Source organism: Mesoplodon mirus (assembly GCF_964341445.2).
Source record: "Mesoplodon mirus genome assembly, chromosome: 5".
In the NCBI taxonomy this organism is placed as follows: Eukaryota; Metazoa; Chordata; class Mammalia; order Artiodactyla; family Ziphiidae; genus Mesoplodon; species Mesoplodon mirus.
In genome coordinates, this window is record NC_138980.1 from 2,183,357 (window position 1) to 2,209,575 (window position 26,219).

General features: G+C 50.0%; 1 protein-coding gene across 2 annotated transcripts in view; it reads left to right on the forward strand.

Annotated features, from left to right (window-relative positions):
* Nucleotides 1-26,219, forward strand: part of SNAP47 (synaptosome associated protein 47) — a 96,257-nt gene that overhangs the window by 65,305 nt on the left and 4,733 nt on the right. The window contains exons 6-7 of one of the 2 annotated variants that reach the window (XR_014294101.1): nt 7,068-7,165; nt 11,721-14,298. The gene's annotated coding sequence lies outside the window, so the exon portion shown is untranslated. Of the gene's footprint in view, nt 1-7,067; nt 7,166-11,720; nt 14,299-26,219 lie in introns of those variants that run through there. The other variant, XR_014294100.1, reaches the window with a different exon arrangement.

Genomic DNA, 26,219 nt, shown 5'->3' on the forward strand with positions numbered 1-26,219 from the left:
GATGAAATGGCCTCTTGGAGACAGTTGTATTGATTGGGGCATCAACCCTGGCATGAGACCACACGACAAGCAGGTGCCTCCAAGGCCCCACTGGCCTCACCTGTGAGGAGCCCTCTCCCCTCTCACTGCTCCCAGTTTAATTATTAGCTATGGGTTTGAATAAAACTTGAAGCACTTGCAAATTGTAATCAGTTTTCACATTTGCAACTGATTTCCACAGCCAAATAATATCTCAAGCTTTTGGCACCCATCTGGAAACTTAGAACAGCAGTGGGTTTGCCCAGGAGGTAATTTTCCCTGATTCATTTTGAAAGTGAAAAGTCACAGGGTTGGTCCTTCAGCTAGGGTGGTCCTGCTTCCCAGAAGGACTGCTCAGTCTCATCCCTCAGCTTCCTCAGTGAGAAGTAGACCGGCACAGGCAGAGTGGGAAAGGCATAGATTCAGAGACAGCAGGAGCTGCTCGCCAGCCCAGGAGAGCCATTCAGGGGCCACATGCAGTGTCCAGGTGAGGAGACCCAGGCTGCAGGGGTGGGGAGCTATGAGCAGGACCATGGTCAAGGCTGTGTTCTGTGGGCCTGACTCATGTCCTGGGCTCTTGCTGGTTAGGCAACCATGTCCAGGCCTTACCATCGTGGGTGGCTACTGTCCTGGGGGTCACTGGTGCTGCACTAACTGTCCAACATGTTCTCCCACCAGGTCTGAAGGAGCACTTGTTCCTCAGAGCCCTCTGGATTTGACTCTTATCACCTATCACAACCTCTGCCCCTTTGTCTCACCCTGGGGAGGCAGGTGTGAGCTAGGGAATGGACAACTCACTTCCCCCATCCCTTCTGGAGGTCGGAGGGTTAGGGAGATCTAGGGCATGTTTCCTAGAATGAGTAAAGGGCAGGGTGCAGAAACCCAGCTGTACATGAAGGAGGGTCAGGGCCTCACAGATGTCCCAGGATGCCTCTTCCTCCACACTCTTAGGCTGCTTCCACCCATCAGCAGTGACTGTTCTGTTCCCATGCCTGGCCCATGGAGCTGGTGCTGAGAGATTGAGGCTGGCCCCTTTTTAGAGGCTCAAGGCAGATGCCTTGGAAAGGGGTGGGAGGTGGGGTGCAGCCATTGGGCTCCCACACCATGGAAGGTGAGGACAAGCAGAGAATGCACAGCCTTGTGAAGTCCCTTGGGTGTAGTTGTTTGGACCTTGCGCTGCATTTTCCAATGGAAATGATGCTCTAGAGAGCAGTTTGTTTCCTAATGTGATGGCAGCATTGAGATGCACAGCATGGGAATGAAGATGATAGGGATGGGTCAGAGGGCAAGGCCAGGGGTCCCATTCCCAAGTGCCCAGTAAGTGGGTCATCTGTGAATCAAACACTCAAATCTGTTCATGTGTGCTTGCCTTGCTCTGAGTGCTTACAGAAACTCCCCAGAGGGGAGCTCTGTTTACATTTCTTATGGACAAGGAAACAAACACCTAACTCCCACCTAGGGTCGACACTCAAGCCTCTGGGGGCTGCTGAGATCCTGACTGCCCAACAGGAGCAAACCCACAGGAAGGACTGTGGGGAGAAGGGAAAGTATCCCAGGTCATTGGTGTGGTCTGGATGAGCCAGGGTTACTTACAGATCCAAACCCACCCATTTATGCCCCACCTCATAGAAAACTGGTTTCTTTTCGGAAGCAGTAGCTGCCTGCTAAACTTTCAGACCACCTTTCTTACCAATTGGCTTGTTCATGTAGGACATTGCCTTGGTGCAGGAGGGTCACAGAGGGGGTTTGCAGCAGTAGCTGGGGAGGCGGTGAGATGCCCTCTGGGACACTCACTGTCCTGATCCCTCCAGCTTAACCCCAAATCAGGAGGTACCTGAACCTGGAGCCTCACTCATTCTGTGTGCTTGCTGGAGTGTGCAGTCATGAGGAAAGACACCATTGCATCTTGTTCAAGCCCACTGTGACCTCTGGGTGCTATGAAGTAAGCACTCTGCCCTCTTGGCATCATAAGCTAGCCTGAGGCTGCTCACAGCTCCACCCACTCTTGCTTGCTCAGCTCTCCCTTGTCACACTGCCCAGCACAGGAACATCATCATGTGTGGGGTCTCCCTGTTACTCTGCCCTCAGGGTCCACAGACCTCAGCATGGGTGGGGTCTCCCCATCATCCAGCCCTTCACTCTTACCAGACCTTACAGCATGGAGTAGGGTCTCCCCATCACCTGGTCTGGCTGCAAACTGTACAAAAGAGCAGATGGAGGTGTATGACCTTCCTGGGGCTGCTATAACAAAATACCACAAACTGGGTATCTTGAAACACCGGAATTTAAGCTCTCACAATTCTGGAGGTCAGAATTCTGAAATCAAGGTGTTGGCAGGTCCCTGCTCTCCTCAGAGGCTCTAGGGGAGAATTCTTTCACCTTTCCACTTTCTGAGGCTACGCCTCTCCATTTCCACTGCTTCTTTGCATTACCTCTTCCTCTTCTGTGTCTGTCTCAAAATTCCCACTGCCTCTTTCCTATAAGAACACTAGTCAGTGGATTTAGCATCTACCAGGTAATCCCACATGATCTGCTCATCTCAAGATTCCTAACCTAACTGCACACGTAGAGACACTTTCTCCAGGTAGGGCATATGTACAGGTTCCTGGAGTTCGGATTGGACATGTCTTTTGAGGGCAACAGTTCAGCCTATTAGAGTCTGCCTGCTGTTCCTCCTAAATTCACATTCCTCCCGCATACAAAATACATTCACTCCATCCCAACATCTCCAAAAGTCTCAGCCCATTATATAACAGCTCTTCATCCAAAATCTCATCTAAATATCATCAGCTCTGATTTCATCATCTGAATCATCTAAATCCAGTATTGGTGAGTCTCTTGGTATGGTCCCTCTGGGGCAAAATTCCTCTCCATCTCTGATCTGTGAAACCAGAAAACAAATTGCTTCCAAAATACAGTGGTGGGACAAGCATGTGATACATGACAGACTGTTCCTACTCCAAAAGGTTGGGGGAGGGGAGGGGGAATGGAAGTTAGGAAGGGTCACCAGAGTTCCTGTTTCCTGTCTGGCATGTGAGGAACTGGGAAGTCGCTACTCCATCCTAACAACAATTTAAAAACTGAACAAACTGAAAATGAACAACCCTTCTTGGATCAATTAAAGAAGTGAGTTCACAGGGCAAACTTCCTAACTCATTCTAGGATGCCAGCATTTCCTTAATACAAAACCAGACAAAGGCATTACAAGAAAACTACAGACCAATATTTCTCATGACCATAGATGCAAAAACCCTCAGCAAAATATTAGCAAACCAAATCAACAATGCATAAAATGATTACACACAATGACCATTTATCCCATGTTTGCAAAGCTAGTTCAACATTCAAAAATCAATATAGTCCATCACATCAACAGACTAAAGAAGGAAAATCACATGATCATATCAATAGATGTAGAAAAAGCATATGATAAAATCCAATACTCATTCATGATAAAAACAGCAAACTAGGAACAGAGGGGAGCTTTCTCAACTTCATAAGGAACATCTACAAAAAAATCTACAGCAAATATCATAGTGGTGAAAAACTAGAAGTTTTCCTGCTAGGATCAGGAACAAGACAAGGGTGTTCCTTCTCACCATTCCTTTTCAACATTGTACTGAAAGCTAATGCAATAAGATAAGAAAAAGAAAAGTATACTGATTGGGAAGGAAAAAATAAAACTGTTTATGCTTGCAGAGAATATGATTGTCTATGTAGAAAATCTGATAGAATTGACCAAAAAAACCAAACAACCTGCTGGAACTAATAAACAATTATAGCAAATTTGCAGGATACAATGTCACTTAATATACAAAAGTCACTTTCCTATATACCGTTGATGAACATGTATAATTTGAAATTAAAAACAATGTCATTTACATTAGCACCCCTCCAAATGAAATACTTAGGTAGAAATCTAACAAAATATGTACAAGATCTCTATGAGAAAAACTACAAAATACTAATGAAAGAAATCAAAGAAGAGCTAAATAGATATTCTATGTTCATGGATAGGAAGACTCAATATAGTCAAGATGTCAGTATTTCCCAACTAGATCTATAAATTCAATGCAATTCCAATCAAAATCCCAGTAAATCATTGTGTGGATATCAACAAACTGATTCTAAAGTTTATCTGGAGAGGCAAAAGACTCAGAATAGGTGACTTGATATTGAATGAGAAGAACAGAGCCAGAGCATAACCTGACTACAAGACTACTATAATGCTATAGTAATCAAGACAGTGTGGTATTGGTGAAAAAATAGACAAGTGAAACAGAATAGAGAGCCCAGAAGTAGACTCACATGAATATAGTCAATGGATCTTTGATAAAAGAGCAAAGGCAATACAATGGAGCAAATATAGTCTTTTCAACAAATGGTGCTGGAACAACTGGGCATCCACATGCAAAAAATAAAAAATATGAATCTAGACACAGACCTTACATCCTTCACAAAAATTAACTCAAAATGGATCATAGGCCTAAATGTAAAACATGAAACTATACCTAGAAGAAGATAACATAGGAGAAAACCTAGATGACCTTGGGTATAGTGCTGCCTCTTAGATACAACACCAAAGTCATGATCCATGGAAGAAATAACTGATAAGTTGGACTTCATTAAAATTTAAATTGCTCTGTGAAAGATACTGTCAAGAGAATGACAAGTCAAGCCACAGGATGGGAGAAAATATTTGCAAAAGACATACCTGATGAGGACTGTTATCCAAAGGACTGAATGAACAAATAAACTGCGGAGCATCTAGACAATGGAATGTTACTCAGCACTAAAAAGAAATGAACTATCAAGTCATGAAAAGACATGGAAGAACCTTAAATGTGTACTACTGAGTGAAAGAAAACAATATGAGAAGGCTACATAGTATACGATTCCAACTATATGATGTTCTGGAAAAGGCAGGACCGTGGAGACAGTAAGAAGACCAATGGTTTCCAGGGACTGAAGGGAGAAAGGGATGGATAGGCAGAGCACAGAGAGTTTTTAGGGCAGTGAAACTATTCTGTATGATACAAATATAATAATGGTTATATTTGTCAAAACCCATAGAATATAACACCAAGAGTGAACCCTAATCTAAACTATGGACTTTGGGTGATAATGATGTGTCAGTGTAAGCTTATCGATTATAACATATGTACCCCTCTGTTGTGGGATTTTGGTAGTGGGAGACACTCTGTGTATGTAGGGACAAGGAGTACCGTCTCTATACCTTGCACTCAATTTTGCTGTGTAAATCTGCTCTAAGAAAGAAAGACTACTTAAAAAAAAAAAAGCAGGGAAAGGAGGGAAGGAGAGAGGGAGGTAAAGGAAGGAATGAACGCAGTCTCCAGTCCCAAGCAATACTAAAATCCAGCAAAAATACTAAAATCCCTCTGGGCCCAACTCCACTCTTGGAGTCATTCTTCCTTTTTCTTGAAGGATAGAACATGTCAACACCTCAGTAGCTCTATCAGCCTGTTTGCTGCCTGTAGAATTTCAGAAGTCCAACAGCCGTTTTTTCGCTCCATCCCTTTCAGTTTAAGCTGTCAGTGTTTCTGCTGATTAACATTCTCAAAAAACTTGTGGGTCTCCTGTGTTTATCATAGGGATCCACACCATAGACAAGAAGATCCGATGCTTCCTGGGTAACCCCATCTCTATTCCTGGCTTCTGCTGAGATGGTTGAGTGCATCCATGAGGTCACACCCTTAATCTCTTCAGCCACGCTGTTGGCTTTCTCACCAGTGCACACTTTCCCAACCATGAATCTCCTAATTTTAGCCTCTTTTGCTATCTGAACAGGGTGAGAATTTCCCAAATCATCAGGTGCTCATCATTTCTGTTTAACAGTTCCTTCCTCAGTTTATCTCTTCCCTCTCAAATGTTACTATAAACAGCCAGGAGGTACCAGGCTACACCTTCAAAACTTTGCTTAGAAATCTATCTCTTTGTGTTCATTTACAAGCTATGCTTTCCACCCAACAGTAGAATACAGTTCAGCTGAGTTCTCTGCCACTTTATAATAAGTTTCCTCCAGTTTCCAATAACATGTTACTCATTTCCTTCTGAGCACTCACTGGCAGAGTTTTTAACATCCATATTTCTACTAATAGTCTATTCAAGGCAGTTTAGGCTTTTTCTATCACGTGTCTCAAAACTTTTCAAGGCATTACCTAATTCTAAAGCCACTTCCTTATTTTTAGGTATTTGTTGCAGTGGCACCCCACTCCTGGGTAATAGAATCTGTATTTGTTTCCCGGGACCATAACAGAGTACTACGAACTGGGTGGCTTGAAACAACAGAAAGTTACTCTCATAGTTTCGGAGGCCAGAATTCTGAAATCAGGGTGTTGGCTGGGCTGCGTCCTCATCTGGGCTCATCTGGGGCTCCAAGCTCATCCAGGTTGTTGGCAGAATTCAGCTCCTTGCAGCAGTGAGACTGAGGTCCTCATTTCCTTTCTGGCTGTCAGCTGCGCCGCTCTGAGCCCCTGGAGGTCACCCATGTTCCTTGCCACATGGCCCCTCCATCTTCACACTAGCAGCAGAGGCCAAATCCTTCTCATGCTGAGAGCCTAGGACTCTCCCTTTGCAACCAGCTGGAGAAAACTACTTTTTTTTTTTTTTTTTTTTGTGGTACGCAGACCTCTCACTGTTGTGGCCTCTCCCATTGTGGAGCACAGGCTCCGGACGTGCAGGCTCAGTGGCCATGGCTCACGGGCCTAGCCGCTCCATGGCATGTGGGATCTTCCCGGACTGGGGCACGAACCTGTGTCCCCTGCATCGGCAGGCGGACTCTCAACCACTGCGCCACCAGGGAAGCCCGAGAAAACTACTTTTAAAGGAAGTCATGTGATTAGGTCAGGCCCACCTGGTTATCTTCCTATCTTAAGGTCCACTGATCTGGGACTTTGATTCTATATATCTGCAAAATCCCTTTGCAACAGCACCTTATTAGTGTTTGATCAAATAACTGGGAGAGGCTGTGTGTACACCAGGGCAGGAATTTTGAGGGTATCTTAGGATCTGCCCCTCTCTGTTTCCAGCATCCAGGAAAACTGTGGCCCGGCCCTCATTGCTCACCCACAAGGAGTAGATGCATCGACCCACAGTGCTGGCTCTCCTTGCTGTCTGTAGGACTTCAGTAAGTTACTTCCCACCTTTGAAGATTCATTTCTGCACCTATAACATGTGGATTCTGAAGATCCACAGTCACAACCAGGCAGAGCCCCTGGCCCAGGCTTACTTCCTCTCTGCTTATCCGTGAGACGCCCCCACCCCTGACAGCTGTGAGATGTCCTCACACTGGCTTCAGGAGCCAGGAGAGAGTGAAGAAAGGGCTTTATGAAGCCATTCCTGTTCCAGGAGGCTGTTAGTGCTGAGGGCCTGCGAGAAGTCCCCTTCCTCTCCTTCACACGTTCGAGGAGACGGAAGGAGCACAATGAAGCCAATCATGAGGGCTGCAGCTATGGGGAAGAAACCCCCTCACCCTCTTGGCCTGGAGGGCGAGGTGACCAGATGCCTTTGTCATCTCAAAAGGAACCTCTTTCTATGGTTCTAGCAGCCTATTTTCAGGGTGACAGCCAGACCAGAACCTGCAGCGGGCCAGGGAGGTACAGCTGGGGACTTCCAATGAAAATGGCCAGCTGGACACCAGCCCCATCCACAGAAATGTTCCTATTTGTTCCACATGTTCGGTGTGTTTTTAGTTTAATGGTTTCTATTGTGGTGCACAGTGTTTCCAGCAGTAAAGTCAGGACAGACAAGAGGTAACTGTGGACCCAGGATCCCCATATAGCGAGTAGGGCACTGCCCAGTTGCCAGTGACCAGGGGTGTGAGTAAGGGTCTGAAAGGGGACATCAGGGTTTGCTGCTGTTTGTGGGTGCAGCTCACTCCAAGAGAAGGGCAGTACAAAGGGAGAGGACAGCAGGAAGAGATGCAGACCTGAGGGGTGAGGCCTCTACGGAGCTCCCCCTGCTCCATGTGGGGTCCCTCAGCACTCTGCATGCTGTGGATGGATTGGCGAGACAGTGTTTCCGATGGGGAGCTGGCTCTGCCTGATTGGAGAGCAAGTCCAGAGCACCCTGCCCTCTGGGGCTTGAATCTTGTCTGTTTGAAAGCAGGATCCCTTTGAATTTAGTTCCTTCCCACGGCATTTCAGTGCAGTAGACATCAAGCATTTCTGACAGTCATCGAGCACAGGTGGTGAGCTCCTATCACTGGAGGTGTTCCAGGAACCAGGGCACTCTCAGTGACTGTGCTTTTTTTGGAGAAACTGCCATAGGGACCTGTCCATCATGTAACAGCATGTAATGCTGTGGTTCAAAAACCCGCCTTCCTACCTGCTTGTTACAAGAGGGTCGCTAACTCAAATTGCTCGTGTTTGGGCCTGAGACAAGTCTGGCCCTCCCGGCCAGCACTGAGATCAGCACTTTGTTCAACAAACACCCCTCAGCTTCTGGGAGGGAAGAGAGGCAGTCCCTACCTTGGAAGGGCTCAGCATCCATGGAGAGAGGGGCCGAGGCCCAAAGTGGGGCAGAGATCTTCTGATAGCACCCAGGGCACTAGGAAGCTCCCTCTGATTGAAACAGAATGGGGAGAACAAGCCAGGGCGTCTGAAGTTCTGGGTGAAGTTCTCAGTGCTGTTGACAGATCTTGTGATGAATCGACTGACTGCACGGAGCAAAGCTCACCTGTCCAGTGCCTGGGAACCTTTCTGGAAATTGCCATGGAGTCAGTCTCTGGGAGACAGAGATGCAGGTTCTCCAGGTGGCAGGCCCTTCGGACTACCGTCTTCTCTCTCCTCTTTGCACCAGGGCTGCAGGAACCCTGTGGGGAGGGGCCCACCTGTAGGAGGGTGCTTGGCAGAGGAAGCAGAGACAAGGCCCCAGTCTGTGCTCTCTGGTTGTGGCCCCCACTCCCCCTGGGGAGATAGGACAGGTGGCTGCAGCATGCTGGCATTCAGGGTGAGCCCTAAGCAGGCCCAGAGGTGATACTGGAGCCCCCATTAGGGTCTAGGTGCATCAGCTATACCCACGTGCAGCTGGGTTCCTCCACCCTTCCAGTGGGACCTGCCAGGGGTCAAGTGGGCACATTTATACCCATAAGGGCATGCCTGGCACACAGTTGGCACCAAACCCCATTTAGGGTCATGGCTACATGAAGTCCAGTTGGATGGCACAGGGGAGGGCTCCTGAGGGGTACGCCGCTGGGAAAAGCTATTTTTATTGCCCTAAACCTCAAGCCTCCAGCTTGGGTGTGTCTCCAAGCAGGGGAGTGGTGAGCGTGGCGTGGTGGGAGTGAGGAAGGAGAAAGCAGAGGGCCTGGGCAGCGTCCTGGGGAGAGGGAGGGGTGGGCGTTGCTAAGGCCCCTTCCTGTAAAGAAGAAGGCCCCATTGCTTGGGACAAGCACAGTCCTGCAGGAGGGTGTCGGCGGTCCTTGTGGAAGGACTCCACACTTGGCACCCGCCTCTGACCGGTCTCTTATTTTAGAAAGAGGGCCGGACATTTTGTGCATTTGTACGACTGAAGTTGCTGTGTGCTTGGCATGACTAAATCGCAGACTCTCACCAAAAGCAGATGTTTATCTCCAGATGCCATCCCAGCGAGCACATGGCCTGAATAAATAAATAAATTACTCTGCAATTTCAGAAGTAAAGCATGCCTGTCAGTATTGGCTTTCAGTAATTTTCAAGGGAGAAAGTTCCAAAACAAAAGTCTGCTTGGATTTGGAAATGATACCTCCTTCAAAGCTTAATTCTTTCCTTATGTTCAGAGTCTGATAAAAATGAGATACAGATTGAGGCCTATTTTAATACAGTCCTGCTATCTGTATAGTGCTAAAGGATCAAGATAAAATTTTGTGTGGGAAGTATTTTGCTCATTCATTTGTTGAGCACACTCACCTCTGAGTGTGGGCTTGCCTGGACCCCTGCCTCCGGACCCCTGGGAAGATGTGAGAGTGAGCTTATAGCCACAGCGAGGCAGAAGTGGGCTGGGCAGTGGTCAGATGGCAGGGAATTTGGACACGGACAGGGGGAGGGCATCCAAGTGGAGGGGACAGGCGACAGAGGGGGCAGGGTGCAGCTGGTGCAGAGCTCAGGTGGCATCTCCCAGCAGCTGGAATCTGGGCTGTGTGGAAGGTGGGAAGGGGTGCACTGTGAGCTGCTTGTCTTTGGTAAGCATCAGGGTAGGGGGAGCAAAGGACCCACACCCTTCAGGCACCACGCCTAGACAGGGAGACGGGGTGAAACCCTGACGGGTGTTCTGAAAACAATAACTGAGGTGATACAGTGGTACCTGCACACACCGTGGAGCCTTCCGGACAAGTGTGTCTGCACATAGGCCGCCCTCAGCTTGGGCAGATATCAGCAGACCACGGGAGGCTCCCTGCTTCTTGATGAGCGTCCTACCTACTTCTTTTTTTTTTAACTTTTTATTTTATATTGGAGTATCACCGATTAACAGCGCTGTGATAGTTTCAGGTGCACAGCCAGGCAGCTCAGCCATACGTATACATGTATCCATTCTCCCCCAAACTCCCCTCCCATCCAGGCTGCTCCATAACATTGAGCAGAGTTCCCTGTGCTGTACAGTAGATCCTTAGGGTCCCACTTTCTGACCAGACCCGCGGCCTCCTCAGTCCCTAACCTTCAGCTCCTCAGGCCTTGGTCACCAGGATTTGCACAGGATACTAACCAGGAGCCCTGCCCAGGGCCGGCCTCTCTCCCTCCCGATTCCAGAGCTGGGTTTGGTCAGGGGATGCATGCCTGGGGTGTCTAAGGGTGCAGCAGGAACAGCCTTGTGGGGTGGAAGAGAGAGGGCTGGCCTGGCTCTAGGGCAGAGGAGCCAGAGGGAGAGAGTGTTCTGACCTGTAGCCCACCAGGCTCCCTTGGTGCTGTTGCTCTCAGTGTTCCTGAGCCTGGGTGAAGACACATCACGGGACAATGGTGTACGTACGTGAGTGTGTGTGTGTGTGTGTATTGGGTGTGGGGTCAGGTGTGTGTGATGGAGGGTATGTGGGTGGATTTAGAGGTGTGTGCATGGGTATGTTTGTGGGTTTTGGTGTGCATGACTGTGTATGTGCATGGGTGTGCATATATGTGTGTGCAAGGCTTTGGGTGTGTGTGTCAGTGTGTGCGCATGTGGTTTTAGGATTTGCGTGTGTGGATGTGAATCAATGTGTGCATGAGTATGTACATGGATTTGGGTGTGGGACCTATGTGCACGTGAAGGGGTTGGGGTGTGAGTGTGTGTGCATGGGTGTGTGAGAGGGTCTGGGTGGGTTGGGAGCCTGGACCAGGGTGCCCTGTGGCAGGACAAGGAGTTCTGCCTCCTAATAGCCGAGGTCAGCCATGTTCTGTCCTGTCATCAGGCAGTGGCACCCAGAGAAGCTGTGCAGCCCTGGGCAAGGGTGGATCTGAGGCTGTCTGCTCCAGACTTTCCCCTCTACCACCCACAGTACATTAGTCGCAACATCTGAATTAGGAAATGTGAGTATTCTCAGCCACGGCGGGTGAGGGAATGGTGCTCGTTTGGGTGGCGTGCCCAAGATACTTAGCAGCCACTACTGTCAGCTGCACATTGGTGTCCCTTAGGGAGATGGAAACCTGTGTCTGGGGCAGAAGTGTTGTCGTCTGAGAGGGACTTGAGTTTGGTCTCCACGTGTGTGGTCAACCCTTGCTCCTTGCCCACTCCAGATCCAGCGTGTGATACATGTGCTCTGTGTGGGCTCTGGCTTCCCATCCAGGTGTGTGGTCCTTCCGTCTGATGTTGAAGCCTTCCTATTGGTGACAGCCAGGTTGTACTGGCACTAGTCATCATCATTCTCTTCTTCATACTCTGTGCGCTCCCCATGCAACAGTTAATTAGTACCACCTCAGCACAGAGCACAGCAGTCCTTGGACTACATCACTCCATCTGAGTGGCCCACCAGTGTGAGTCACAGGTCACAGCGCCCAGTAACTATGGAAGACCAGCAATCTGTGCCCTATCCAGTGGACACCAAACAGTACTGCTTTCATCAAGTTTTGGGGCCACCATACGAACTTTTTACTCTTCTCCCAGTCTTCTGCTTCAGTCACAGACCCTGGACCTTTCACACCCCAGGGAGGAGTTTCCCAGGATGTGGGACTTTGGCATGAACATTAGGATGTCACTTCCCTGTCCTGGGACCTGAGGAACCCTAGTGAATGCAGGGTCCACATGGTCCCTCTGAAAAGGCACAGCGGTAAAGAAATTCATTAGTCAAAGTGGCTTCACAGCGCTAAAACCTCCCACCTGTGTTTCTCAAATAAGCAAGGCACACACATCCTTTGTGGGGGCATACTACGCTAGTTTCCTGTGCTCTCCCATCTCCACCTCCGCTGCTTCCTCCCTCCATGGGAGAGGGACCACACGCTCATCAGAGCACTCCAAGGAGGACTAGCTGGGAAGGGCGCAGGATGTGCACAGCCACGGGGCTCCCTTCGGCCCATCTGCTGCTGGCTTTGAGCAGCCCAACACCCCACCGGACACCAGGGGCCCTGTTCTTAATGCACCACCCAGGGAAACTTGGGTCGAGCTCTGGACTCTGGGAAGAGCTGAGGAAGCTGAGTCAGACATAGAATTTCTCTTGGAAGGACAGGAGTTGTGGCACCCCAAGTTCTCTGCAGACCAGCAGAGAACGGTATCACCATCTTCCCTGGTATCACCCCCACCCTCCTGCCCCCCAGGGCGGGATGCCACTCCTAGCTGGCCCAGCTTTGGCTCCTGGCCGGCTGAGAGCCAAGGATGGGAGAAGGAAATGTGCATGAGACAGCTACGCCAGCTCACCTAGGCCCAGGCTCCAGACAGGGATGGTGACTCCCGTGGGTGGGCCCACACCCAGCTCCTCACTCCAAGGGGCAGTGGGACCCTCATGGCCTCATCTCTTGGACCCCACCCTCCCCGAGTGCTGTCAGTTCCTCCCCAGTTGCTGTTGGTCCCACTCCCCACTGCAGTGTACGCAGCGCCTTGTTACAGCCAGAGGAAGACTTTGGGCCAACTTTCCACTGAGGAAAGGGAGGCTGCTGTCCATCCTCCCCTCCTAAGCCTGGCTCAGGAACGATACTGCACAGAGCTCAAGGAGAGGCAGCTGAGGAGGGTTTAGGAGGAAGAGAGGCTCCTGGTTTAATCCCCACCCCCTGACAAAGGGAAGGGAAGCTGAGGCTCTGCAGAAGGAGAGTGAACCATCCCCTAGGCAGCCCAGGGCCCCGCTGTGGTGAGAGCCAAAGTCTTACCCTGAGAAGGAGCATAGGGCAGACAACCTCTGAGTCTACCCTCTGGGCCAAACCATCCTGCCCAGGAGGTCAGGCGTTTCTCCCCAACTCTAGTCGTGTATTTTCAGGTCTTCACTGAAAGAGGCCAAATGAGTTTCAAAGAGTTTAAGGAAATCAAAATTAAAAAGTAGAAAAATTCACAAATACGGAATCTGCAAATAATGAGGGTCAACTAATTAATGGTTTGTGTTTACTTTCTCTCAGAAAGGATCATGCTGGCTTAAAATAAAAACATGTATATGGAATGCTTAAAACTGGAAAAAAGCTTAGGAAACTCTGGCTTGTGGAGGAGGAAACAAACCAGGATACTGGGTGGAGTCACCTCGGGAGGCTAGGCCAAGGCCAAACGGGCATGTAAATACCTACTTTTGTCATATCTCTGGATGAATGTGGGCAAGCTGAAGAGTTCACGGCAGAAATAGGTTTTTCCCACACACCACCTCCCATGCAGAGCTGTCTGGGGTCCTTCTTTAAGGTACTAACTGCATGCTGCAGTTCTGGAACCCTCCTGGTTCTTCCGTGACCCACAAACATTGGAACTAAATGTCTGCATAGATTAGGGATGGCTCCAGGGTCCTTGCAAGTTCTGGGTGCTTCTTACTAACTTTTCTAATTTATAATTTAAAATGCAAGCAGCTGTGTGGAGCTTTGCAACACAAGTTTGCCTTCCCTGGAGCTTCTGGATCAGTGTCTTGATATTGCAATGCAAACTTAAAAACAAAACATTAAATTTCCTGTAAAACCAACAAAATAAATTGTAGCAGAGACCATAAAACAGCCTCTTCCTCGACTACCATGGTAAAAGTCACAGTTTAAACACATAGTAGTAAGTATATCATTAGACTGATTTGAAATCAAGCTTTAAATCCATGATCTCCTCTCTGGGATTGTCCTTCAATTGCAATTCTCATCTTATTTATGGATTGACCATTAAACATTAATTCCTATGATAATAACTGGCCCTGAAGAACTGTTTGCAGTAGTAACTGTGCAGACACATTCTCACCAGGTGCCCTGCAGGGTGGGAGCCTGTGCACCTCCCCTCCAGAACTGATGTTTGCTTTTTAGTTTACCTTGTGGTGATATTCTCAAAACTATTTTAGCAGATATTCTTTGTGAGAGGAAAGAAGAGGGGAAATTTATGCTGGAAAAATTGTTTTCTTCCCTAGTTACTTTTTAATCTACATAAGGAAAAGGAGGTTATTTTCAGGTAAAACTCTGACTTGCAGACACAGCTAGAGTGTTTGACTCTGGAAGCCCATGCTCCAAGGGCCATCAGAAGAACTTTCTGGCCACGCATGCCCTGAGGAGCAATGCCAACTATGAGCTGCTGTCAAGTTTCATGTCTTCCTATGATGTCAGGTACATTTGTAATGTTATGCAATGTTTCTATACATTCAAGATTTTCTCACACAAACTTCCTTCCCATGGAACTGGGCCCAGAAGGAGGAGGTTGTGTCTCCATCACCTTTGGTGGCCACTCCATGGAAGCAAGCCTTCCATCACATGGGCTTCTGGAGCATGTGCTAATCTACTAAAACCAATGTGGGAGAGCTGTTCTGGGACTTCATCCCCCACCAACTCAGAGGTAATTATGCAGTTATTTATTCATATGTGCCTGTGTGTGCACACACAGAGGCATAAACACACACAGACACATATGTGCAGACAGACTCAGGCACATGATGCTCATGGAGACACACAGACATGAGGAGACCTGCAGTCCCACACAGAAACACGCAGACACACAGACACATGGAAACGTGCAGGCACATGCAGACAGGCACACACACAGCATATACTCAATATACCTTGTTCCAAAAGTTTTTAGAGTAGCTTCTAAAGGATGCATAAAATATCTCAGAAACTAGATTAGTTACAAGAGAGAAAATTTGGGAAAAGGATGGTGACTTCAGATGGAGGTAGGAATAAAAGCTAACAGAAAGCATAACGATACTAATGCAGTGAGAGCTAGCTCTCCTACATCACTCACCATGTGCCTGGGCTGGGGCATGTGTGATTATCCTGCATTTCCCAGGTGAGAAGCTGCATGTCCAGCCACCTCTTCTGGCATCTTTTGATGGTGTCATCATGTGAAGCACAGAACCATCCATCAGGAACCCCTCTGAGCCACGTTTGTGACCAGCGCCAGGCAATGCCTCACACAGGTTGGTGCCTCTTGGTGACAGAACGGGATTCCTTCCTGAGGTCTCTGTGTGTGTGTTCTGCTCCCACAGCCTGTGTCTGGCATCTCTCATGCCCCAGATGAATGCTGTGGCTTTGGCATTTACAAAGGCCATTGCTGGAGCATTGTGGGCTGTTCTCTTGGGCCCAAATATGGTTTGGAGTCAGAGAAGATCTTTTAAGGAGGGGTGGGGGGGGCTCATGTTTGGACGACCCCTGTGTCACCATCTCTGTCCTTTTTGTTCAGAGGAATGACTGGCAGCCAAGACACCTGTCCCAGCTCTACGGCCATGTGGTCCCAGGCATTTCCTTCCCTCTCCAGGCCTTTCCAGCTTGGCCACCTGGTCAGTAAGGGCCTGCTGCTTCTTGGGCCCTTTATTTATTTATTTTTTTTCGAGGCAAGGAATACGAATTTATTCGGAAAGCTGGTGGATCGAGAAATGGCAGAGACCAGTGTCTCTGAAAAACCATCTTCGGGCCCTTGACATGAGCTTGTTTTTCTGGTCAGACTAGACTCTGCACTCACATGATGGGAATAGAAACCACAGGCGGGAGCTCAGAACACAAGTGCAAATTCTCAACGGATAGATGCTATCTGGCAGCCTGGAAAAGCTAGAGTGGAAGAGAAGCAGAAACTCAGGTAAAACCCCACCAAGTGGACAGGATCCTCATGGGGCAGGTGCATGATCAGGATCCTGCCAGAGTCTTTGTAGCACTCATACTGTCTGAAGAGCTCCTGTTTGTTTAAATCCTTATCTGTCCCCACCCAACAGCTATGGTGTAAGACCCATAAGACCTGAGACTTTATCCAAAATTATTGATGAGTTGGAGGTTCCGTCTCAGGTGCACATCGGGCCTCGTTGGCAGCCTGAGTGATGTGGAGCAGCCCAGGCGAAGTGGAGCAGGTAGTGAGACAGAGGCCTCAAGGGAGGAGAAGGTCCAAGGCCTGCACACGTGTGCTTCACTCTCCGAGCAACAGCATGCTGGAGTTGAGTCATAGCTATAGCCCCCCAGGGGCCAGTTTGAAGGGTGCTCAGCTGTCATACTTGGTTGTTTCTGTCCAAGCCTCATCAACCATGCAGTTTCCTTTAATGAGGACAGGAGCACATTGTGTAAATCTTTCCCATCCTCCCCAGTGGTACCTGGTGGCTTTAATCTAGCTGATTATGGTCTCTGTTACAACTAGGTACTTAACTCTGCCATTGTAGAGTAGAAGCAGCCAGTGACAATACAGAAACAAAGGGGTGTGGCTGTTCCAATAAAACTTCACTTATAAAACAGGTGGCAGCCAGACTTGGCCCAGGGGCCATAGTTTACCAACCCGTCCTAGATCATCTCATCAGTTTACACTCACGCTCTAAGACCATCTTAAAACAGACGCCCTCCCCACATCCCCGCAGTCCTCTCCATTTACTGCTCCTCCAAGAGACTCCAAATGCTTCCCTGTGCTTGCCCCCCAGCCACCAGCCAGGAATCTCCCCCTCCAGACAGGCTCCTGTCCCGCCACTCACTGATACTTAACATCTACCTGTGAGGTGCTTGGAGGGGACCACCTATGAATTCTATCTGTGATGTCCTGGGAGGGGACTGAGCAATGGGATACAGGGTGGGCTCACCACTGTAGAGAGGGCCACAGTGAGTAGGAGCTCCGTGCACACTCACAGTCAGGTTTTTTGCAGTGAGGAAAGGGAGACCTGGGGTCTCCTGACCAGAGGGGCACTCTGGGTGCTGACCAAGGGGTGCTCTGACTCACAAACCATGCCGCCCTGGATGCCCATGGATTGTTGACGAACTGCTGGGATGTAACGGGGTTTGCAGGGGGTGGCAGAGGGGTCTTGGCTCAGGAGGACATGCTGGAACTTCCCTAGTCTGAGACAGCAGGGGAGGCCAGGCCCAGGGTCCAGGAAGCAGCTCTGAATCCCAGTTCCTCTTGGCGGAATCTAGACTCGGGTCCCCAGACGCTGGAGAGGCGCTCAGTGGCTCTGTGGAGCAGTGCAGTAGGGGTGGCATGCCTGGGCTGCAGCCTGGAGGAGAGAGGGGAGGGACCAGCTCCTGGCCTGTCCCTCAAGGCTGCCTCCGACCCATGTGATGGACCGGAAACATCATGTAGAAAATCCTCATGGCATCACCGGAACTAGACTGGCCTGCCGCTTCCAGGAAGGGTGGAACCGCCCTCTTGTCCCCTGGGGTGGGCCAGGACCAGTGGGGCCACCAAGATGACTCACAGGAGGGCCAAAGGCCCACAGCCAATCCCAGCCTTGAGTTTCTGGTGTCTTAGGCCCACAGGTATATGCTCTCTCCTGGGCAATCAGGCCTGGGCTCTGCAGTCAGGGTTTTCCTTATGCTTGGGCAACCCCTGGGTTGGCTGGGACTGACATACACATCACCTCCTTTAACCTGCCCCCGATGGCCCTTGGAGGGGTCCTTATACCCCACGCTGGCTGCACTCTCTGAGTAGGGATGGACCTCCTAAATGAATGAGAGGGTGATGCATGAAAGAGAGCTGTACAGGCAGGAGAGAGGCCCCAACTTGCCCTGGGCGGCTAGGAGCTGGGATCTCCCAGGTACCCCCAGCATCTGATCCTCAGGCCAAGTGGGACTTGAGCCCCAGCTTGCCCACCATGTCCCACCCAGGCCCTGCCCCACTCTTGCCTGGGCTCCCCACCCCAAGGACGCTAAGCTCATCAGTCCCCTCCTGGCCCTGCCCCAACTCCCCAGAGACCCTTCCCAGGCAGGGGCTTTACCTCTCTCTGCCAGCGGTTCCCGGCACCCTGCTCCTGCCCTCTCCTGCTGCACAAGCTTGGCCAAGACCCCAGCTTACCGGGATAGTTCCTTCTCTCAGAGCTCAGCACAGGCTGTTCCTCCACATAGCCTCCTGGCCCACTGGACCCCAGAGCTTCATCCCTCAGAAGGGCTAAAAGAGGTGGGCTGCTGCCCAGGGTCTCACCCAGTGCTGCTCCCTCTGGCCCTGCATTGTCTCTTGAAAGTTTTGGGAAGTCCTGAATGGTGAGGTACTCAACAACAGGAGTGGGGCTTCCCTGGTGGTGCAGTGGTTGAGAATCTGCCTGCCAATGCAGGGGACAGGGGTTCGAGCCCTGGTCTGGGAAGATCCCACATGCCATGGAGCAACTAGGCCTGTGAGCCACAGCTACTGAGCCTGCGCGTCTGGAGCCTGTGCTCCGCAACAATAGAGGCCGCGACAGTGAGAGGCCCGCGCACCGCGATGAAGAGTGGCCCCCACTTGCTGCAACTAGAGAAAGCCCTTACACAGAAACAAAGACTCAACACAGCCATAAATAAATAAGTAAGTAAGTAAGTAAGTAAGTAAATAAATAAATAAAATTAAGGAATTCCTTAAAAAAAAAAAGAACAGGAGTGGCTGGGATCTCTGCTTCCTTCTCTGGAGTTAGCCTGTCTTAGCATCCAGAGTGTGGGCTTCTTGAGGGTCGGGTTGGTTTTCTGGGTGTCCTCCCCTCAAAGAGCCAGTTGAAGGAGGAGCCTCAGCTGTAGCACCCAGCACATCAGTGGAGTTGCTGGGTCATCGAGGGAAGGGGCTTCAGGGATGCAGCTGAGTTGGGCAGGGGAAGGCGTGACACCCTCCAGCACCTGAGGCTCGCTCCTTCAGGGTCTGTAGGGCTCTGACCCCTCCCTGCCTCACCTGGGTTTCAAGGTACAAATACAGATTCCTGAGCCCCACAACAGGCCAGGACCAGAACCGTACGGAGCCCAGAGATCTGCATTTGTAGCCTAATGACTCTGAAGCCTGTGGCGTGTGAACCCCTTTCTCCAGAAGCTGTAGTACCCAGTTACTAAGACCCCTCCCCTGAAAAATGTCCGACAGAAGTACTCCTTGTTCCACATGACCCACACAGCCAGGGAGTGGTCACCCATCATGGCAGTGTGCCCTGGCCATGGGCTCCATGACTGGGGTTAGGGTAGAGTAGGCTAGAGGACTCACCTGTGGTAGGGTCTGGAGGGTGTGGCCCAGGGCCTGGGGGTGCAGTAGAGGGGCCAAGGGAGACTGCTGAGAAGGCCGCAGGGTGGCCAGGGCCCTGGGAGGGGAGGGAGCCTCAGTGTGGACACCTCTGAGCTTTCCCTGAGGGTTGGCCCAGAGACACTAAGACAGGCATCACTGAACTTGTATGGACCAGTTGGCCTTCCTGGGGTGGGAAATGGCTCCCTGAAGGCCCAGGGTGGGCTATGATGCTGGGTACATGGGCCAGGGGCTTCCAAGTCCTGGACCCCACCCTCAGGCAGCGATCTGGTGTCCACCGGGGGAAGCCAACACTACAGGTAGGTTTGCTGACCCCCCATGGCCATCTATCCTAGGCAGGTGTGGCTTGGCCCTGTCTGACTCTCCTGCTCCTCGCCTGTCTTGAGTCAGCACAGGGGCCTGGGGTGCAGAGGTGTTGCTGAGGCTGAGGTGCTATGGGGGAGGTCCCACCCTTCCTGGGACTCCCCAGTCCACACTGAGCGGGCTGTCAACAGTCTCTGAGAAGACACCACTGGTGGTTCCCTCATCCCTACAGGACAGAGTCTCTGCTCCTGTCCTACTGCGCTCGCTCTCTGTGCACCCTGTCCTGGTCACCCCCAACTACCCCACCTGCCCTTATACATTTTATTGAGGTGAAATTTGCATAACATGCAAGTAACCTTTTTTGGGGGTGGGGATAAGCAGGCCTCTCACTGCTGCGGCCTCTCCCGCTGCGGAGCACAGACTCCGGACGCGCAGGCTCAGCGGCCATGGCTCACGGGCCCAGCCGCTCCGTGGCATGTGGGATCCTCCTGGACCGGGGCATGAACCCATGTCCCCTGCATTGGCAGGCGGACTCCCAACCACTGCACCACCAGGGAAACCCCCTAAGTAACCATTTTAAGTTCAGTGGTATTTGGTGCATTCACAATGTTGTGAAGCCACCATCTTTATCTAGTTCCAGAACATTTTGTTACCCCCAAATAAAATGCCACTAAACAGTTTCTCCCCATTCCTTTCCCCCTGGCCCCTCGCAACCACCAACTTGCTTTCTGTCTCTGTGAATTTGCCTGCTCTGGACATTTCTTATAAATGGAATCAAATAAAATGTGGCCTTTTGTGTCTGGCTTCTTTAACTTAGCACAATATTCTTGAGATTCATCCATGTTGTGGCATGTGTCAGTACGTCATTCCTTTTTATGGCTGAATGATCCGTTGGTGGATATTGGACTGTTTTCATTTTTTGGCTATTGTGAATAGTGCTGCTGTGAACATCGGTGTACATGTATTTGCTCGAGTCCCTGTCTTCAGTCCTAGGGCCTCCGTTACCTAGGAGTGAAGTTGCTGGGTCATATGGTAATTTTCTATATTTAACTTTGTGAGAAACCATCCTTCTTTTTCCACAGTGGATGTACCACTTTACATTCTCACCAGCAGTGTACACAGATTCCAATTTCTACACATCCTTGCTGACAGTTGTTATTCCCCACACACACACCCTTTTTCTTGTATCTCAGCATGTGTAAAGTAGTATTTTGTTGTTTTGTTGTTTGTAGTTAATTTGCATGACCTTAATGACTGATAATAAGGAACATTTTATCCTGTGTTTGCTGACCATTTGTATATCGTCTTTAAAATGTCTATTAGTCCTTTGCCCATTTTAACTGGGTTGTTTGTCCTTTTATTGGTGAGTTGAAAGAATTCCTTATATATTCTGTATACTAAACTCTTTTCAGATATATGATTTGCAGAATTTTTCTCCTGTACATTATCTTTCACTTTATTAATAATGTCCTCTGATACACAAAAGTTTTAAATTTTGATGAAGTCTATTTTTCTTTTGTTGCTTATAGTATCATATCTAAGAATTCATTGCCAAATCCCAGATCATGATTTGTCCCTGTGTTTTCTTCTATGAGTTTTATAGTTTTACATCTAGGACCCATTTTGATTAATTGAGGTGGGGGGTCAATTTGAGGTAGGGGTCCAACTCCATCTTTTGTGTGTGGCTATCCAATTGTCCCAGCATCATTTGTTGATGAGATTCTTTTTTCCCCAAATGGTCTTTGTACTCCTGGTGAAATCCACTGGCCATAGATGCTTGATGTGTCCCTGTACTCCCAGCTCCATCCCATTGGTCCTATGTCTATCCCTGTGCAACAAGCTGCCTTGCATTTGAACCACCACTGTTCCCTCAGCTTCACCAGGACTCACATTCTTCCTGGATACCTGGGTCCTGAGCCTCTTCCCAGCTTTACCTCTGATTTACTGTCCCTGCCTGAAGGGGGGTTAGACATGCTTCACACTAAGTCTACTCCAGCTCTGGCCTGTGGGTATCTGTGCTGGCCCTTCTCTACCACTGTTACCTGTGTCCATCCTGGGTAGTGCCCCACTAATGAGGAGGGCAGTGGGTCCTTCTCGCCCAATTCTCACCCTCCTCCCCTCCTTCCACCTCCATGCAGTTGGCCCTTTCCTGAGCGGGGCTGGGCCTGGGTCCCTGCTCCATGTTCAAGTCTCAGAGCAGAGGTCCAGCACCCCTCATCCATGAGCCATCCTGGTCGGGAGTGTGGCCCCATCAAAACCCTAGGGCTATGGGGAAGCCCCAGATCTGGGAATTCAGGACTTGTTGGTGAGCCTGTATATGTACATGTAAAGGCCCAGTTCTGACACCCACACCCATGGGCTCAGCTCCCAGCTCGACCACGTCCATGGTCTGACCCTGGACTGGCTGCCCACCCTGTAGTAGACAGTGACCTAGTGCCGTGAGGGGCTGAGCCCATCTTTTCTACCCCTGCTTGGGCCTGAGCCTTCAGAGCCCCTGGGAAGACTGCAGCCAGGGTGAGTCACTGCTGATTAAACTAGGCAGGAATTTCCTGGGTGGGGTTATGTTCCTGGAACAGTCCTGCCCTCAAGAGGCATGTGGGGACACATAACCACTGCTCAGGTATAGGGTTATAGATAACCATCTGAGATACCTGGCATTGCAGAGTGGAAGCCTGTAGGAACTGGACCCTGAGGGCGGACCACAAGCTGAACAGATAGAGGGGACAGGGAGGGTGTGGGGGGCAACTGAAACTCAAAGTCCAGAGAAGAAAAGAGGACGGCTTGTATGGGTTAAGGTGGGTACTGCTGGTGTGACCAGAGCACATGTGAACCTGAATCCTTATGAGTGTCATCACATGTGTGCAAGTGTACCTGTGCACGTGCAAATGTGTGCATATACATACAAGTGTGCATACATGCAAATGTGTGTGTGACTGCGTGGGTGTGGGTGTAATGTATACATGTGATTGCGTGTGTGCAAGCCTGCCAGAGTGTGTGCAGTGTGTTCATGTACGTGCATGCATGTGTGAACATGCTCATGAGTGTACGTGTACATTGTGTGCTCGTGCCTGCAAGTGTACTAGTGCGAGTGCACGTGTGTGTGAATACAAGCGCGTGAGTGTTGTGCAAGTGCACCTACAAGTGCATGTGTGTGAATATGCAAGTGTTCATTTGTACGTGTGCCCGTGTGAGTACAAATGTGTGTGTGTGTCCATAGTGCATATGTACGAGTATGTGTGTGCATGTGTGCATTCCAGAGTACCTGTCTGTGTGTCCAGTATGGACCAATGCCCTAGATGGTTGATAAAGGGCAGGGGCTCCAGCAACACCCTCCAGGTGGACATCCTGCAGCATCAGTGAGGCCTCCTAGGGTGTGGAGCAGAATTGCTATAGATTGGTGCAGACAGGCTCCTAGAACCCAGGTGGTGAGGACCAGGGTCAGATGGAGGCTGAGAGCTATGGTCCAAACAGTAAGAGGGACAAGCCCAGAGCACAGGTGAAATGGACAGATAGGTGGGTACCCAAGGGAAGTGGTGATCCTCAGTTGAGAGTCAAGAGGTCTCAGGACTTGGGAGCAAGAGAACCTTTCCTGCCAGATTCCAGGTAATCTGGAATCACAGAACCCCATGGCCGGGTTGGACATGGGCCTGAAGGGTCCCACTCAAGGATGGGTCCTGGCTGGCTCCCAGACTGTGGAGCAGGGTCAGTCCCACCTCCTGAGTCCCTGTTGGTCTCAGCTAAGGTTTGGACCACTCCTCCGGCACAGCCTGGCTGGCACTTGTCCCCAGGGTCCTGAGCCCCCTGACCAGGATCTCCCAGGGCCACCAGCCACCCAACCTGTGCTGCCTCAGGGCCTCCCCTACAGTTGTGAGAGCCCTGGTACCTGAAGGCAAAGGGTCCCAGGACCTAGAACAGTCTCTAGCTTTCTCCTCAGTGAGACACAGTGCAACCCCAGGAGGCCCCTGGGGTCAAGAAGCTCTAGGGGAACGTGCCCCAGGGCAGGTGGGGAATAAGGAGAAGTGGACACTGGGCATGAGGCCCAGGCTAGAACAGGAGCTCAGTGCCCCCTGCCCCACCTGCCCTTCTCCCAGCAGTCCCCACCAAGAGGCCACAGGGTTAGGAATAAGACCAGGTCTGAGAAGAGGGGCAGCGTGTTTGGCCAGGGGCAAGCTTCATTTCCTGTTCTAGAGAATGAAGACTCATGGCAGCTTCCCTCGTGGGCCTCAGGGACAGTGGCTGAGGCCTCTGCTCTCTGGAGGGACATGCCAGTGTGAATCTCCCCTGTCACCAGTGCCAGGCTGGGGGCTAAGAACCAGGGGCACCAATGGCCCCTTCATGGTGCCCCCAAGAAAAGTGCACAGGACACAACACCTGTACCCACACATAGCACCCACACACAGCTCCACACATGTGCACAGCAAGGCCACAATCCCTGCTGTGCATGCATGGCATGTCCTGAGGACCAGCTTCCCTGGGGTCGGTCCTTCCCCGTCCCTTTAACCTTCATCTGTACAATGCCAAGGAGCCCCCGCAGTGGTGTGGGGAAGACGTAGCAACCTCCAGGCAGGTGGGGCAGGGAGCTCTGCAGCAAGCAAGGACACTGGACCCTGGTCTTTCCAGGTTGGGTCTCCTGGACAGGGGACGATGCCCCATGGCTTGGCCTGGCTGGGGGCAGACACAGGCCAGGCGGACAGAATGGAGAAAGAAGACAGGCTGGGGCAGGTGGAGATGTGGGGCCACAGCACAACATGTACAGTGCTCAGAGTTATGACTCCACAGGCACAAGCAGGGTGGGCTTCTGGGGTCCTGGGGCAGCTTCTTTCCTTCCTTCTCACTGGGTAAGCCCTCGCAGGGTAAGGGGATCTCTCTCACATCAGAGGACAGGGTGGTGTCTGGTCCTGGAAGTGGGGCAAGCAGCCCCGCCTCCCTCAGGGATGTAAAAAAAAAAAAAAAAAAAGAACAGAAACCCCAATTAAATGGAGTCAGGAGACCAGAAGGGGGAGCACTCACACCCTGCAACTCCTCTTCTTTCCTGGCAAGGACTCAGCCAATGAAAGGTCATAGACTTTGTTTACTGTAGCCCACCCAACTTCCTTTTCCCCTCTATAAAAGTGTTCTCCTACCCTAGCCACACAGGGACTTGCCAGTGGCTCACCATGGTTGCAGACCCCAAAATGCAATTCTCTGCTGGAGTAATAACGGGCAGTCTCCAGTTATTTCACATTTTTGCCGGAGAAATAACTGGCAGTCTGTTTTAGGTCAACAATTTGGTGGCCCATATGGGGGTCAGAGAAGGCTCCAGAGCTAGTAAGCAAACAGGTGTGGGACCCCACCGTCACTCACTGCTTTTCTTGTTGACCCTGGGGTTTGAAGGTACATCTTTCTCCTGGATCTGAGCTCATGTTCTCTTTGCATTTTGAAGCTCTCCAGGTTTTACTTGGAATCAATTTAAAGTTTCATCCTTTCTGGTTAAGGCCTTGTTCTGTATGTGAGTACTCATTTGGCATTCTGTGTTAGCCTTCAGCAAATTCCCTTTGGAACAGGGGCTGTTTCTCCTGGAAGTGGCTAGTCTTCAACCCATTCCTTTGGGAATGGGGTAGGGGGTGAGGGGGAGGCTGGTTTATTGGAGCTGTGCCAGTTCAGCCTTTGGCCCATTCCTTCGAAATGGGGGTTGTCCTATGGGAACTGGGCTGAGCCTTCGGCCTGGCTCCTCCAGGACCAAACTGTTTCCTTAGAACTGGCTGGTATTAGGCCTGCAGGCTGTTTGAGTTGCAAGCCTCCAGAGCTATCTGAGCTCTTTAAACTGTTTGAACTGTAAACTGTTTGAGCTGTAAGCTGTTTAGGCCATTTGAAAATTACTCTTCCACTCTAGAGAAGAAACCCTGATAAACAGGATCCTAGTTACCTAAATATTTTGAGGTTACCCCCCGACACAGGGACTTTGGCTGATTTTATGTTTAAAAACCACAGTCCTTCCTCATGCACAATTCTAACTAAATGGACCAACCTAACCAAAGGCAATTTAGAACATTAATGACCATTATGGGAAAATTTGAAATCCCCAAACTTAATTTTCTTAAAACCAAATTAGACTACCATAGCTCTAAAATTTTCCAAATTGAATGGAATGCCTATTTTGATTGGTATTTTGAGGCTATACTCTCAATTCTCCTATCTTATTTCTGTCACCAAATTTCCCTTTTCTCTGAAACTCTCTCCACTCCCCTTTTCTCTGAATTTGTTAGAATCTGTTCCTTTACAATTAAGTCTTCTAAGGATCCAGAGGCTAAGTCCTTAATTTCTTATATGCCCTACACTAAAGCTGAACTGTGAGTCATAGTCAAGGAATTTCCCCAAATAACCAAAGATCCTCAGATATTTTTCTGAGGAATTTAATACAGTCATTCAAACTTATCAAC